Source organism: Macrotis lagotis, chromosome 2 (assembly GCF_037893015.1).
Source record: "Macrotis lagotis isolate mMagLag1 chromosome 2, bilby.v1.9.chrom.fasta, whole genome shotgun sequence".
Lineage (NCBI taxonomy): Eukaryota > Metazoa > Chordata > Mammalia > Peramelemorphia > Peramelidae > Macrotis > Macrotis lagotis.
The window spans coordinates 302,312,329-302,329,756 of record NC_133659.1 but is presented as its reverse complement, the minus strand read 5'-3'; the positions used below and the strand labels follow the sequence as shown (position 1 = coordinate 302,329,756).

The window sequence follows — 17,428 nt, the reverse complement described above, 5'->3', positions numbered from 1 at the left end:
AGAGTTCTGATAAAGATCTCATTTCTAAAATATATATAGAGAACTGCATGAAATATATAAGGTTGGAAGTGTTTCCCCAATTCATAAATGGTCAAAGGATAGGAATAGACAGTTTTCAAATGAAAAAATTAAAGCTATATATAAAATCATATGAAAAAATGCTCCAATTAATTATTGATTAGAGAAATACAAATTAAAACAACTATGAGTTATCATCTCATATCTATCACATTGGCTAAGATGACAAAAAGGGAAAATGATCAATGTTGGAGATGTTGTGGGAGGTTTGGGACATTGATGCATTGCTAGTAGAGTTGTGAACTGATTCAATGATTCTGGAGAGCAATATGGAACTATGCCCAAAGAGCAATAAAATTTTTCATTCCCTTTGATTCAGCAATTCCAAATCTAGGAATTCCAAATACCCAGAAAAAATCATGAAAATTGTGAAAAATCCTACATGTTCCAAAGTATTTATGGTTGCTCTTTTTGGAGTGGCAAAGAATTGGAAATGAAAGGAATGCCCATCGATTGGAGAATGGTTAAACATGTTATGATACATGAATATCATGGAATACTATTGTTATATAAGAAACCATAAGTTGTCAGAATCTAGAGTTATAGGATCTGAGGCTGAGACGATCAACCCTGATGGAAGCAGCTCCTCTCAGCAGTTCAGAGAACCAGCACAACCCTATAGACTGACTATGGACAATGCTATGCTCATCTAGAAGAAGGAAAAACAAACAAAACAAAACAAATAAAAAATCCTTCAGAATATGATGAACACAATATTCATATTTAAAAAAATATCCCTTTTATTTCTTGCCCTTAATCCTAATTTCTCATACCCAAAATGGCTAACCTGTAAAGATGCTTAACACAAATGTGTAAATAAAGTATTAACCTGACTGTTCATCACTGAGGGGAAGGGGGGTGGGAAGGGAGGGTGGAAGGAAATTTTGTAACTTAGAAATATACATAAGCATATGAATGAATGAATGTAAAAAAAGCTTTCATGAAATATATATTTGGAAAAGTAAAGCATCAATACAAATTTTAAGAATGTGAATAAAACTTTAAAAAAGAGACCACTGCATAGGCAGAGCCTGGACATAAAGGAGGAAGGAAGAAACAAATCTCTGTACAGGCAAAATCTTGGCTAGTTATAAGCTAGGGATCAGACCCCAGCCCCAATACAGAAAGATGGGACTATACTCCATTTACCCCAGGAGCAGAGCTCAAAAATCAAAATGAGCAAAAAGACAAAAAGAGTATCAATCATAGAAAGCTTGTATTCAGATAGAGATGATAAAATTGTCATCTCAGAAGAAGAAAGCAGTGACAAATTACCTACTTGGGAAGTCTCAAAGGAGTTTATAGGTGCACTCAAATTCAAAACCTCATAGAAAATTTTTTTTTAAAATTTGGAAAAACCAAAGAAGAGAGAAAGAAGAAAAATAGAAAAAAAGAAATGAGAATCATACGGGAAAATTATGAAAAATTGATCAATGAAATCAACTCCTTTAAAAATAAAAATAACCAATTCAAAAGTCAACTCTTCAAAAAATAAAATTGAATTGCCAAAGGAATGTAACAACAAAAAGTAAAATTAACCATCTAGAAAAGGAAAGACAAAAGATAGGTGAAGAAAATAAAACTCTAAAAATTACAATTGGACAAATAAGAACTATTGAATCTAGAAGACACCCAGATTCCATCCAAGTTAAATTGAAAAAAATGAAGATGTAAAAAAGAAAACTATTTATCAAAAATAAATGACATGGAAATAGAACCAGGAGAGATAATTTACAAATGATTGGACTATCAAAAAGTCTAGATCTAAAACAAAATAGCCTGGAAAATATCTTTTAGGACATTATCAAGGGAAAAAAGGTCCCAATATACTAGATCAGGAAGACAACAATGTTCTTGAAAGAATACACAAAACACCTCCAGAAAGAGATCAGGATAAAAATAAAATTTCAGAATTTCCAAATAAAGGAGGAAATACAGCAAACAGCCCCAAAGAAGCAATTCAGATACAAAGGAAGCACAATCAGAATTACACAAGACTTCTCAGTTTCAACATTTAAATATCAGAGGGAATGGAATATGATATTTCAAAAGACAAAGGACCTTGGATTGCAACCAGGAAATTACTACCCTGTGAAATGTAGCATATTCTGTCAGGGGAATAGATACATATTCAGTGAAGTAGAGGACTTTCAAAGTTTCCTAATAAAAAGACCAGAACTGAACAGCAAATTTGATTTTCAAATACAAGACTCAAGAGATGCATAAGAAGGTAAATGGAAAGGGGAAGGGGGAACTAAATGCTAGTTAAGAACACTTGTAACTCTTGACAATTGTATTTTGCTTAGGATAGTTCAAGGCTGAACATAGATGAAGAAGATACTTAGAGGATATAGGTATGGTTGGTTCCTAAACTTTTTTATCAAAGAAGACCAAAATGACAACACCATGTTTGAGACAAATTACAATGCAAATTATAACTGTGACTGAAGAGATCAATATGAACTCAGAATGCTCTACCACAGGTCATGAAAAATAGTCCAGGTGAATACATGGAGTGTTTACTCCAAATTTATGCATCTCACCTTTCCTTTGAGCTATTTTAATTCTGCCTTGCTCATAGAACTCAGCACTTTCTCTGAGGGCACACCATGCTGGGTGGCCCTGTGCCAGTGTCTCCCATGCCTTATAATCAATTCTAAAGTTTTTTAGAGAGACCTTCCATGAGGATTGGACATAAAGACATTAGGAAGTGATCTAATCTTAATCCATACTTTATTTAATAAGGGTTTTAGTTCCATGGTTGGGGAACTAAAGGGACAGTGGGAGAGAGTTTATCCTGATACTTTGGTTGGGGAGGGCTTTAGGACTTGGGGTGGAGTATTATAGAGATGGAGGGGGAGAGTGTACTCAAAGGAACTATACAAGAAAACACCCTGAAGAGACTGTTTTACTTGACGCTTTGGCTACAATGGGAGGGAGTGTGCTGGTGTTGGGTGGGGGGGTGTAAACGGTTCATGAAATGATTTGGTTTTGCATGATGCTTCGGCTCATAAGGATTGTATGTCTGTCCACAAGGTATAACGTGATTACAATTTAATGTGAAAAAATAACTTGATTTTTAAAACACTCTAATTCTTTTATTGATATTTATTTTAAGGGTTTTTAAAATAAATTTCATTTTAAGGAATATAATCTAGTAGAAAGATTTGTTAATCTCTTCTTTGCTTGACAACATCTAAAAGAAGTTTGACCTGAAAGCTTGATCAAATTAAGACCCTACATTTATCAGCCTATGCTAATTGCTGATAGAACCTTTATCTCAATTCTTCTATTACATGGATTAGGTTCGATCTTGGGACTGTCTTCTAAATTATACACTTTTGTTAGTTTTGGGACTGCAAGTTATTTAAACTCATTGTACTTCAGGGGTCTGCTTCCCAAATCACCTGCATTCATATATAAAGGGAGGGCTCATACAAACAGCTCCCTTGACTATTGAAACCATAGATCTGTCCAATGTTTATATAACATGGATTGATAGCAAACATAATATCAATGTTGATATTTATTAACAAGTCAATCTATCTAGTGGACATGATTCCAAATTGTCTTATCAGATACAATGGGATAACCAAAAGGAGGAGGAAAAGAAATCCTAAAAGTTCTTTTAAAAATGCATCCTACAATGGATAGCACACATATAAATGTGCTATTTAAATAATTTATAAAATGTTTAAACCAACATTTTATTATGCAATGACTATGTAGTGGGGAAGGAGAGCAGTGGTAAACAAGGCATCAATACACTTGACTAATGGAATCCCCATTTGCAAGAGGCCAGAAAGTCGGCTTCCAAGGAGTCATGATAACATGTCATGGCAGATCCTTGGAGAGATTTAGAGCAGGTACACACATTATGTAACTATAACCTTTGAAGATATATATATATATGTAAGCACCCCTTACCCAAGCACACACATAAACATATAACATTAAAGAACATAGTCACTTTTGTATAGTAGTGGACGGGTAAATGTTTAATAACTGCCTTTTCAGGGAAAAAAAGTATGCATGTAAGTGTTTACAGATTTTTTGGCATAAATGTTCACACTAAAACTTAAAAACTCATTCTCATGAAAGAGTTACGATTATTCTTTGCATGGAAGCATCCGTCCCACTACTGGATGATTTCCTATCTTACTTATTGATAGGATGACTCAAAGCAAGGTTGGCTGGTTACAAACTCCAGTATGGACTCTATTTCTGGACCTCCTGGTGTCTTGTTCTGATTATTTGAGACTCATATATACATAGCCTTCAATGGTTTTTCCATTTTAATGAAAGAACCCATGCTAAGCCAAATAGAGTGGTAATGTGTTCATGGACCACATATCAAGCTTGTCTAAGGACCATGAAAGATGTTCCAAAGACTTTACTGTCACGGCAATTTTTCTCTTTTTTTTTTTTTTTTCTGAAACACCACTAAGCAGGATGAATCATCCAGGAAGAAGTCAGTACATTCTGGGTCAACTGGTGTCTTTTGAATTAATTCAGGTCCAGTTATGAAGCAAAAATAAAGCAAACAAAAAAAACAAAATGGAACCAAAACAAAATAGTTCTTCATGGTGCAATCAGATCAAACCTTCTAATTCAAAGTCAGTCCACATACTCTGATCTCCATTATGACTAATTGGAAGCAGGCTCCTCAACTTTTCCCTCTTGGAAAATGGGGTTAGGTAGGCATGCTGACGCTTGCTCAACAATCTTCCATTATAGCTAAAGTATTGATACACAGTTGTAGACTTCTAATAAAAATGTACTGGTTTTGGGGATGGTTAGCTTGGCACAGTGGATAGAGCACTGGCCCTGGAATCAGGAGTACCTGAGTTCAAATCTGGTCTCAGACACTTAATAATTACCTAGCTGTGTGGCCTTAGGCAAGCCATTTAACCCCACTGCCTTGCAAAAACCTTTAAAAATGTATTGGTTTTGGTAGTACCGGAATGGTAACTGGTACATCAAAGATGTTCAATAAACTGTTATTGATTGTTTATTTTTGGAGAATTATTTTGTTCCTTACTTTGAGTTTGATTCATGTAATTTTAGATTTAGAAGTAAACAGGTAGAAAGAAAAGCAAACATAATTCACTATCATCTAATTTAGAATTGCAATTAAGATGAAAAAGTTTATATATATGCTTACTAGGTTTGATTAGGTAAGATTTTTTTTCTCCTTCCAAGCACTTTGAGGTAGTATTTACTTATAAACAATAAAGTGGCTGCATAAGCCAAGGTCAACATTGCTTATACAGGTGTTTTGATGTAATAATTATATACTCTTCCTATATTTTTATTTTGCAATATATTTGGTTAAACAGAACTATCACAATTAAAACTTCATTGTTTTATTTTCTTTAATTCGATCTGGTCATTCCCTTTGATCTGAGGTTGTGAAGTTTTCCTGAAATTAAGGTAATTATATATATTCATAAAATTATAGGACAGAGAGTTAGGCTGAGCATTTAGTTAAAATGTCTCATTTTACAGATTAAGAAACTGAGACCCAGTAAGGTTATGTGATGCCCAAAGACATATAATTAGCAAATGACAATACACATTGGTCTCTTACTTCAAAACCAGTGGGCTTTACACCATACCAAGCTTTCTACTGGGGACGAGGTGAGAGGAGAGGCTGCTGAACTTGGACTCACACTGAAACTTTATGTTAATATGATCCTTCCATAAAGACTCTCTTTGCACCAATACGGATAAATTTCTGTCTTATTTTAGAAACCCTCAGCAACATTGGGAAATCAAGTGACTTCCTTACGATCACAAAGGTCATATATGTGAAATCTAGACATTGCTGACTCTGAGGCATGCCACTCTTGTTTCTCTACATCTCTATTGTCAGTTCCCCAAACAGAGAAATATATTGTTGCTGTCCAAAGGGACGGGGAAGGAGTTTTATCAAATGATATGACTATAGATTCAATAATAGCAATTAGAGATATTAAATGTTTTTAACATAATTAAAATGTCCTTGGTTCACTTATGAACATTACTGAATTGATACCATCTTTGGAAATCTTTGAAGGGACCATCTATGATGCTTTCTGTGTTAGCACAAGGTTTAAGTGAACTTTCTATAAGCTTTTTCCTTTTAATAATCTTGTCTTAGCTTACTCTCAAGATCACTTTTCTCGGTTGCCAATAGTAACACTGACAGTAACTACAGATTCATCATGGTAATTAAGTGTTTTCAACATTTTCTCACAAACTGGAATAGAAAGGTAACTCCTCAAAGTTATTTAAAGTACATTTTTGTGAATCTATTGCCAAACATGTGGTTAGTGTACATCTCTGCCAGGATCTGATCAGAGATTTAAGCCCTTTGAATGTTATAGATAAAGTGGTTTAAATTTTAGTGTTCCTATAACAGTCTTTCAGTGTCTGAGCATGATGTGAGATGAATTCATGTCCTTTTAAAAAAAGAACTTTTTTCATTCATTTGTTCATTCATTCACTTAATTATTTGCTTATTCCTTCATTTATTCAGTTATTCAGTCATCTAGCATTTATTTATTTAGCAAATAACAAGAATTTCTCCACTACTCCAAATGGGAGTGGAGAAGAGGAAGAAATGTAAGAAACATACATAGTCAAGTAAAATAAATTCTTACATTGGCCATGTCTGAAAACATATATTTCATTGTGTACCTATCTATCTATTCTATCACTTCTCTATTAGTTGTTTGCTAGTATGCGTGAATTCATGTTATTCATTGTAATGTGACTGCCATGCAAGATTACTGCCTTTAAAGTAGTTTTTTCCCCAGATGAACCCTACATTTAAACAAGCATCAAATGGCCATGAAACAGAGGAACAAAAGACCTTCTCTTTGCTCCATATTCCTATGAAATTTCCCAAACTATGTGTCAAAATGGAATGGAGCTTGCCTGTCTAAAAACTCCAAGTCTATTTTCTTTTCTTTTCTTTTTTTTAGGTTTTGTTTTTTAGGTTTCTTTTGTTTTTGCAAGGCAAATGGGGTTAAGTGGCTTGCCCAAGGCCACACAGCTAGGTAATTATTAAGTGTCTGAGACCACATTTGAACCCAGGTACTCCTGACTCCAGGGCCAGTGCTTTATCCACTGTGCCACCTAGCCGCCTCCAAGTCTATTTTCTTTTGGGGTGAGACTTCCAGCCCACATCCCAGTGGAAAGTTGCTGTTTAACAATGCACATATTTTTTTTGTTTGTTCATTTTTGTTTTTTGTTTTGCTTCTAGGAGGAGACCAGGTCTTCTGAATATGGTTAGATCCCTATACATCTTTGGGATAAAAGTGGGGCTGACCAGACAGAGTATGGGGGAGGGGAGGGTTACCCTACCAACAAACCTAAATTAGTTTATCTTCTAATCGGAATCCAGCTCAAGGTTGGGCTCTGAATATAGAGAACTTCACAATCCTGGTAAAAAGGTAGGATTCACCAGAAATGCAGGATAACTGTATTAATTAAATAACTTCAGGCTATGAATTTTCAATATTTTCTGTGGATTAAAATAATGATAAGCCTTTATCTGATACTCATCACTATTATGTATACTGTTAAGGGATTTAAGGACATTTTTCCATATAAGTGTAATCTTAGACAGGGATGTGTCTAAGGAGTCACTGAGTAGGAGTAAAATGAAACAAAGAAAATGATTTATTTGTAACTCTTAAGCTATTATATAGTTCATATAAATTCTTACCTTAAGAGTACTGAATCATGAAGTAGTACATCAATAGTATAAGTTCAACAAAAGATTTTTGAGTGAAAATTAACTTTGAGTCATATTTGTCCTACTTATATTAAAATATTAAACAATAAATAATAAACTATTAATAAGATACTTAGGTATTTAGACTAATGATTTTTATAGAATAAGGAAAATTCTTCTGGGAGGAAGAAAATCAGTCTTCGAAAGACAGTTCCGAGTTGCTGGAGAATATTTTCCACCCATTTACTAAATAAAAAGTAAATCTGGAATTTTCTGGGGTAATACAAATAGAGTTTAGGGGCAAGGATACATATATATATATATATATATATATATATATATATATATATATATATATATATATATATATATATATATATATATCACATTCCTTTTGTCCTACCCATCAATACTGCCACTTCTGTAATCGAGGCATTATAATATCTCACTTTGACTCTCTTATTTGGTCTCCAAATTGTCCTTCTTGCCTTCATCCTTTGCCCTCTTTTATCCATGTTCACAGAGCTGCCAAGCTCATTTTTCTTAGTGCGTACACATAGTCATGTCATCTCCCTGCTAAATCACTTTCAGTGGATCTCTATAGTCTAATGCATAAAATGTCAACTCCATAGTCTTCTCTTTCAATCCCTCCACGATGTGGTTTCAACCTATGGTTATTTTTCAGTCTTTGCAGTCACTCCTGACTTTGTGGTCCCATTTAGGGTTTTCTTGTCAAAGATACTAGAGAGGTTTGCCACTTTTCCCCTCCAGATTATAGAAGAAGAAACTGAGGCAAACAGGGTTAAGTGACTTGCACAAGGTCATACAGCTAGTTTCTGAGAACAGATTTGAACTCATGAATATGAATGCTCACTACTTTAGCATTATTTCATACAGTTCTCTTTACACTCTATAGTTTCAGTTTCATTGGGCTATTACACCTTCCTTCCTTCCATTCACCATATAACCTTTTATTTTTGCCATTTGCATGATTTTTGTATGAACCATCCCTCATGCTTGGAACTTTATCACCATCACCACCAGCACTAGCACCATCAACCCTACCAACCTAGGGTACAAATGCACATGCACATGCACACACACACACATATATACACACACACACACACATGCACGCACACACACTTCCTTCTTGTTTCTTTAGAAGATCTAACTCAATGGCTTATGCATCCTTCCTTGATAAATCTGACAACGGTCTCTTCATCCATAGATTTTCTTAAGACTTCATTTGAAACTTTCTGTTCCCATCATATTTCATTTTCAGAATATTATTTACATACATATTTTTGCTTCCCTGTTGGACTAGTAGTTTTTAGATTTTTTAAAATACTGTCTTTCTTCTTGAGGGCAATGATTATTTCATCATTTTATGTTTTTTAAAAAAATTGCACAGATATTTCATTGGCATGTTTAACTGATAAGAAAGAAAACACCTTATATTAAATATCAAGATTAACTTCTGGTCTGTAATTTACCATATCAGATAATTGCCTAGAGCAAGGATATATTTGTGACTTGCTTTGAGTCTCAGTCAGTATATGTTAGATATTAGGGTCTGACTGTAGGTTTTCCTGACTATCCAACAGATAAAAGAAATGAAAAAATAGATCTGCAGAACACTTGTCTGATTTCTGCAAATTTGTTTAAATTGACTTGGTTTTCCATTTAACACCTAAATATTCTAGAAAAACACAGAAAATAAAACAATGCCATATCTGTCTTATCTTGCTCACAGTTATTGCTACCTAAAGAATTTCAAAATTTGAAGGAAAATTATTTGGGAAAATATATATGTATATATGTGTATATTTATGTATGTATAAATATACATATATTAACTTTTTGTCTGTCTAATTATTGTGTGTAATAAGAATGGCCATGAGCTCAGTAATTAAAATTTCAAAGACAACTTTCTTCAGAATATCTAAATTGGTTAATTTCAAACTTTTAAAAAGGTTTTGTTGCTTACCTTCTACAATGCAATACAGTAATATAATTAACCATAACATAATACAATATGACATAATACAGCATAATTTGATGTGATATTATAAGATATGCCCATTTGTATAATTATATAAAATTCAGATTTAAAAACTTCCTGAATGCTGATCTTAGAGATGAGCATGCAATAGGATTTTTTTTTTAGGTTTTTGCAAGGCAAATGGGGTTAAGTGGCTTGCCCAAGGCTACATAGCTAATTATTAAGTGTCTGAGATCAGATTTGAACCCTGGTACTCCCGACTCCAGAGACTGTGCTTTATCCACTGCACCACCAAGCCGCCCCATGCAATAGGATTTTAATAAAAATTCACCAATAATTGAATGCATATGACTTCCTAAGACATCAATATTACATTTCCTTTGTTTACTTCACTTTTGAGAATGGGTTTGTTGATATACATATGTCCATTTTCTAATAACCTATCTTGCAATGTTTGAAGAAGTTTTATTGCCATTTGGTTTTCTTTTCCTAAGTGGAGAGACAACATTAACAACTGTGTGTGATCAGGGAAAGCCTTACAAAGAAGGCACATGAACTGAGGCTGGAAAAAGTATCAGAAGGGAAAAGATTAAGAATGAGGTCATTGTAGATATGAATAATTGTGAATCTAAGATAACAAAGGATAGTATATCAAGTTCAACCAACAGCTAATAGATAAGGTTAGTTGTACGTCAGTGAGTGGAAGATTAGACAGTGGACAATTGGATAGATCTTTCCTCATAGAATTACTATTTGACTACGCAGAATTTTGAAGGAGAGAATATTTTGCTAAAGAATTGATTTGCTATAGAATTGAGTCAATTCTATAGCAAAATAATCTCTACTTGAAAATTCGCCTCCACTGTTCTATCCCCCTCCAAAAACACCCAACATCACACATATAACCAGGAGTTTTCTGTGAATGACCCATGTGGACAATCCTGTATATTCTGGAAATTCCCAAAGTCAAGTACCCTTTATTTTCATCAAGTCTAAATGTGTTTCTATTGTTCCATTTACTTTTCTTCTGCATTTGCCATAAAAATTAACAATTCTGGAAAAATATTCTGTGCTAATATATGAGTTTGAGTATTTTATAAAATTAGGCATTTAAAAAGAAGAGCTAATAAGAAATAGCATTTTCCAAATATTTTATTTATTGCTGTTACAAAAAAATATTTTTATTTTCACTAAAATATTTCAATTCTATTGAATATGTTTATTTTTTAAAGTCTTGGCTTAGTATTGAGATTTGAAGTCCCAATTAAACTTAGTTTATTTAATAGATAATTAGATTTAATATCTCTTAGTAGGAAAAAAGGTACTTCACAAATGACATTTAGATTTAAATAGAAGTGCTTCAATGACTGCATTGTGATCATTTTTTCACTCTAATTCACCAAATAATATAAAAAGGCATTTCTCCCCAACTCAGAAATTTGGCTAGCAAATGTCTATATTTGTTGATATTAATCATGTTTCTTCCAAATAACTGGAAGGTATTTTTTGCTGTTGTTTTCTTGTTCTGTTTTTGTTTTTACATGTGAATTCAAAATCCTCCAAAGTTCATTATTTTTAAATTTTTTTTAGGTTTTTTTTGCAAGGCAAATAGGATTGAGTAGCTTGCCCAAGGCCACACAGCTAGGTAATTATTAAATGTCTGAGACCGGATTTGAATCCAGGTACTACTGACTCCAAGGCTGGAGTGCTTTATCCACTACACCACCTAGCCGCACCTATTTTTAAATTTTAGAAAAGTGTTTCTAAGTTTTTAAAAATGTATGTATATAGAAGTTATTTGGTTATTTATGTGATATGAAATGTTCCATTATTTTCAGCAATCTGGAGAAGAGGAAAATAATGTATTGAGGTAGAAATATAATGGTTGAATATCAAATTCTATAAAGAAGTCAAAAAAGTTGAAGATTGAAAAGAGGAAATTAGAGTGACAGTTAAGTGATCACTGGCAATTTTGAAGAGTATGTGTAAAGATTGTGAAATTATGAAGACAGATGAGAATCTGGGAGAATAGAGGGACAGTAGTAAGTGACCTTCCAGAAAAGTAGAGTCAGAGATGGATTTGGAAGGAAAGATAATCATGAGATCTATGATGTTAATTGCTATCCATTTTCATACCCTGGATTATTCAATCATTTCTATCAAAAATGAAAAAGTGTGTGGGATAGAGGTGAGGGGAAGGAAAGTCTTATTCATCAACAAAATCCCTAAAACACAGAACTTATACACTAAGGGGAATTTGGGATAAGGTATAATGGGGCATACTCAGGTAGGGGGAACTTTGGAATTTTAATTTTTATCTTTTTAACTACTTTTTCCTTACTTTTATAGAACTACACTTTGTTATTTATATGACATACATACATACATACATACATATTAATTAAAATTGTCCTGAAAGGTTTACAACTGGCATATCTACAGTAAGTCAGTAGGAGGGAGTAGGGTAGGGAAGTGTTGATCAATAAATGAATGAAGGAAATGATGTCATTATACAGAAGACAAGTCTATGATTGACTGTCTCTATCTTTGGAAAACTGGTAGACAGCCTATTGCCCCATTTTCTGATTGATTAAACATATCATCTATGAATCACAATTTGACTTCAAATCAAGTCCAAAATTTTCAAATGTCCATAAATTCACTTTGGAGATCATCAGTGCAGGGACAATTATAACAAGAAGAAATCACATTAAAAAAGTAACTGAGTTTGTATAAATGGAGTTAATTAAGAAGGTGGAAGTTTTTCACAGAATATTATGTCCCAGGATTCAGGTATTCCTATTAAGGATTGAGAAGCAAAAGGATTGACAAAGATGATTAAGTCAATAGAGAGTAAAAGTTTTCCTTCTAGTGCCTTAGAAATTGCATATTCCATTTTTAATTTGTTTTTACTTTCCAGTGATTTTTCTAGGTACATTATCCATTCTCTTCTCTCTCAGAAAAAACCACTGGGATCAAATATAAAATCCTCTGGTCTTTAAAAATTCTAACCACCTGTCTATTGCCCAGTTTTAGACTTCTTATATGGTACTTTCATTGTTGAATTCCATATTGATTTACTTGTTCCTTATATATAACATTCCAGAGGCACACCAAAATCTATAATGCTTTTTCTCCTCTTTATTATGTCTTGTAATCAATGGTTTCCTTCAGAACACCTTGAAGCATCTTCAGGATGAAGCCTTTGTTCTTCCTGCCCCCACTGCTAGCACTTTCCATTGCAAATCTTGATAATAATAATAGTTAATATTATAATATTTACATAACATTCATTGGACACTTTGCTAAGAGCTTTGCAATGATTATTGCTGATCTTCACAATAATCCTCAGAGTCAGTAGGTGATATCATCATCATCATCATCATCATCATCATCATCATCATCATCATCATCATCATCATCATCATTATTATTATGATGCACATTTTAGAGTTGAGGAAACCAAAGTTAAGTAACCTTCTTAGGATCATAACTGTCTGAGGCTGGATTTAAGCTCAAAGTTCCCTTTCTCTAGGTCTAGTGTGCTTACCCATAGCATTCCCTGGGGGTGTATGTATATAAATACATTGTTGTTTTTCAGTCATATACAACTATTTGTGACTCATATTAAAATTTTCTTGACAAAGCTCCTGGAGTGATTTGCCATTTCCTTCTCCAACTCTTTTTACAGATGAGGAAACAGGCAAACAGGTTGAAGTGACTTGCCCAGGGACACACAGATAGTAAGTGTCTAAGGCCGGTTAACTCAGAATGATGAGTCTTCCTCACTTTGGGTTCAGCATTTCATCTACTGTACCATCTAGCTTGCTCTGAGTCATTTATATCTATAAAATTTGAATTTTCATACATTCATCAATTTATTCATTCATTTTTAATTTGATATATGATTTATTTGATGTAGGAAGCCCCAGATAAGGAATAACTTCTACAGATGGGTATTAGTACCTTCTTTATAATTTGCCATCTTAGTGACATAACTGTGGGCACTGAAAATTTAAATGACCTGCTCTGGATTACGCAACCAATATACGTCACAGGAATGACTTGAAAACAGTAATACTCTCCAGGCACGCTTCCTCTGGAAAGGCAGCCTTGAAACCAGGAAGATAGGGGCTCAAAGTTTACTTTTAAAATATAGCCCAGAGCACTGGCTCTGGAGTCAGGAGGACTTGAGTTCAAATCTAATTTTAGACTACTTGAAATTTTCTAACTGTATGACTCTTGCTAAAAAAAAGATAAAGTAAAATAAAACATTTGCGTTTTGTGGTTCTGGATAACTCCCTTAACCTCTCAATAGTTTAGGCTAATAAATTCCAGAACTGTATCAAATGACAATCTGCATTGATAGAGGGAGTTTCTTCATTTAGAATTCCTTTTTTGAAAGTAATCACCAATCTAGTCTGGATACATAAAAAAGCGGATATGTTAAAATCACTATGGCAATAACATGATTAAGATTGTCATTTTAATCATTTGTTTAATTTTTTCCATAGATATGAGCTTACAGTGTTAATTGTTGAAATGATCTGCAAAACTCATTTCAGTTACAAATGATGTGATCTTAAAAGCGATGTTGCTTATTTAATTTATACCCTGCTTTTATTCTAGGGATATTCCTAAAACTTTTGTATGTGTCCTTACATTTTTGTTTTAACTTTTGTATGTATCCTTACATTTTTGTTTTAATGTTATTAGTTAAGCAGGCAAAGGGGATTACTTTGGGTCAAATACTGTTGTTATCCATTCAACAGAACTGTCCAAATCTTTCTATCATTCTGAAATTTGTTTTCTTGATGATTCTGCAAGGTAATAAGTCTTGATCTAGGAACTGGAAATATTTTTTCATAGAGGTTTTTGTGACATATTCATATATGTATGTATGTGTGTATTTGAATATGTGTGTATATGATGACAGCTATTGCCAATTTACTTGCTTGCAGTCAATTTTGGTCTCTTTATCTCACCCTATCCTTCAATTCCATTTACTTTGTCCTAGTTTTAATTTCCTATCTTTTCTAGCTTAAGCTAAAGCCAACCATTTCAATATATATTATGATTTGCCCTTGAATACTTTTATGTATCTTTTGAGTTTTCTGTCTTTTCAAATTAAGCTGTTTGCATACTATGTATTCCAAAAGTATTGATCATAACTTCTTTTCATCTGCTTTCTCTAATTGTATTTTTTTAACATGACAAATTTAACTCCTCCTTAGAAGCAAGCAGCTGCAATTTGTCCCCTTTGGTTTCCGATAGGAGGACTTCTATTAACCCATATTTCTTACCAAACTTTGAAACTCTATTTTCCATTCTGATTGTACCAACTATGGGCATCTGTCTGTAAGTATAATTTTCTCAATCACTCAGTATTTTGTAAAGAAAGAATAATAGGGGCGGCTAGGTGGCGTAGTGGATAAAGCACCGGCCCTGAAGTCAGGAGTACCCGGGTTCAAATCTGGTCTCAGACACTTAATAATTACCTAGCTGTGTGGCCTTGGACAAGCCACTTAACCCCATTTGCCTTGCCAAAAAAAAACCCTAAAAAAAAAGAAAGAAAGAATAACAACTTCAGAGTCAGATAATCTGGGTTTTGAGACATATTCTGGCTGTCACTGGGTAAGCTAAAATAGTCCATAAAGTATCAGTGTATCAGTTTCTTATTTTGAACCTGACACTGGCTTGCTGAGCTTCTGTGACTTAATCATTGTGCATATATATATATATATATATATATATAATTTATATATCCTCCATTAGTAAAACAACCTTTCTACGCCTCTTCATAATTATTAAATAAATTCTCCATAGAATATCTACTCATTGTCCTAAAGGTCTCTTTTTTGCTTTTTGTATTATTTCAAGACAGTAATTAGCCTGTTTATTTACTAATGTTTCACTGTAATGATATTCCTACCTCTTTTTTCCAGTAATATAGACCTTTGATGATTTTGTTATTTTGCAGTATGCCATGACAAACATGTCTACCATATGGTTTTCCATTTTACTTAGATTTCTCCAAATCTGATTCTTTGGAGACTGTAAAATTTTACAATTCATAGACATAAAACCCACTTGGAAATTAGTAGTAATGGAAAGATGGGGTTTTGAATAATCAAACAACTCAGAATTATTAAAAACACTGGATAATTTCACAAAATGGTTCAGCTTGCTCTCTTCCTATGATTTATCACTGGGTCCAGTTCATTGACAATTCATAATGCTTGTTGAAGATATGGACTAAGAATAGAATATGCTTCAATGACATGTCATAATCTCAGTCATATTTGTTTCTCATTCACTTAATCTTGTCAGTTTTTCTAACTCTATGAAATAGAAATGTTCCTTTTGAATTACCTGCCTAAAAGAAGATTTATGTAAAGAAAATTTTTCACAAACCTTCAAACACTATCAAAATGTGAATTAATATTGAGGCAAGTTCCTTAAGAGTAGAAATTATTTGATTTCATTTTTTATCAGTGCTTTGCAAAGTTAGTGTTTAGTAAATGTTTAAATAATTGAATTGCAATAAGATTTAATATGTTTTTAATTTTCATAGAATCTGAAAGTCTCAAAGTTAAAAGGAGCTTTTCCTCTAAACTGGTGGGATTCAAATACATCAACAACAGGTTCTCTGCCCTTATAACTGTTTTAAGTATGCAAGATATAGATTATATAATATTACTCACAGAAACAAACACATCTTTATGGAGTGAAAGTAGCCACATGATCATAGCAACTAATGTTGGAACATAGGCAGAATCCAAACTCCTTCTACCTATTCTAACTTTTTTTTCTTCCACTTCCATGGTTTCTGAAATGGATGATAAGATAATCCTTGAAATCTATATTTCTTTTGGTTCATTGTGTCCCAACTTCCTATTGTTTTTCACCATTCATATAATACCAGTCCACTCAAAATATCTCAGGGTGGGCGGGCAAGGTTTTTGGGCAAAACATAAAGAGGAGACATATGATAGCTTGTCCCCATAGTTGTTTGACACTTTTTTCTTTATATGTTTATTTACTGAAGTAACAAAAATGAAGGAATTAAAATGCAACATTTTATCAAAGGTATAATGAATTTCCTGAAATGAATATACAAATATTACAAGCATTGTTCCGTCAACTTTTGTCACCTATGAATGGAATGAACATTGTTATAGATGCTTAGAAAATGCTGTTGCTCAGATAAACATTAAAAAAGAGTAAGGCATATAAATTTCCAATTTCTATATTTGGCAGCTGCCCAAGTGCCCACAGTAGAGAGCACCCTGTTTACAAGGACATTTTTACAACCAGTTTGCAGAATGCAACATAAAATTAGGTATTGGTTCTGCCAAACTGGTGTGAACTGATTAAATCCCATCATTGAATGAAAGGATCTAGGGTCAAATCCTGCTTCTGATGTCTTACTCTCTGTGTGAATGTTGGAAAAGTCACTTATTTTCCCTAGACCTCAGTTTTCTCATTTGAAAAGTGGGGGCACATGAAATGATCAAGAATTAAAGGAGTGGAACCAAGATACATAGTACAAAGCAGTATGTAGCAAAAGCATTATTATTTTAAGAACTATTTTGAATGACTGTCATTTTGAGTATTATAAA

At 33.3% G+C, this 17,428-nt stretch overlaps 1 long non-coding RNA gene across 1 annotated transcript in view; it reads left to right on the top strand.

Annotated features, from left to right (window-relative positions):
- LOC141511759 (uncharacterized) overlaps window positions 1-17,428 on the top strand; it is a 58,680-nt gene that overhangs the window by 34,189 nt on the left and 7,063 nt on the right. The window lies entirely within an intron of this gene.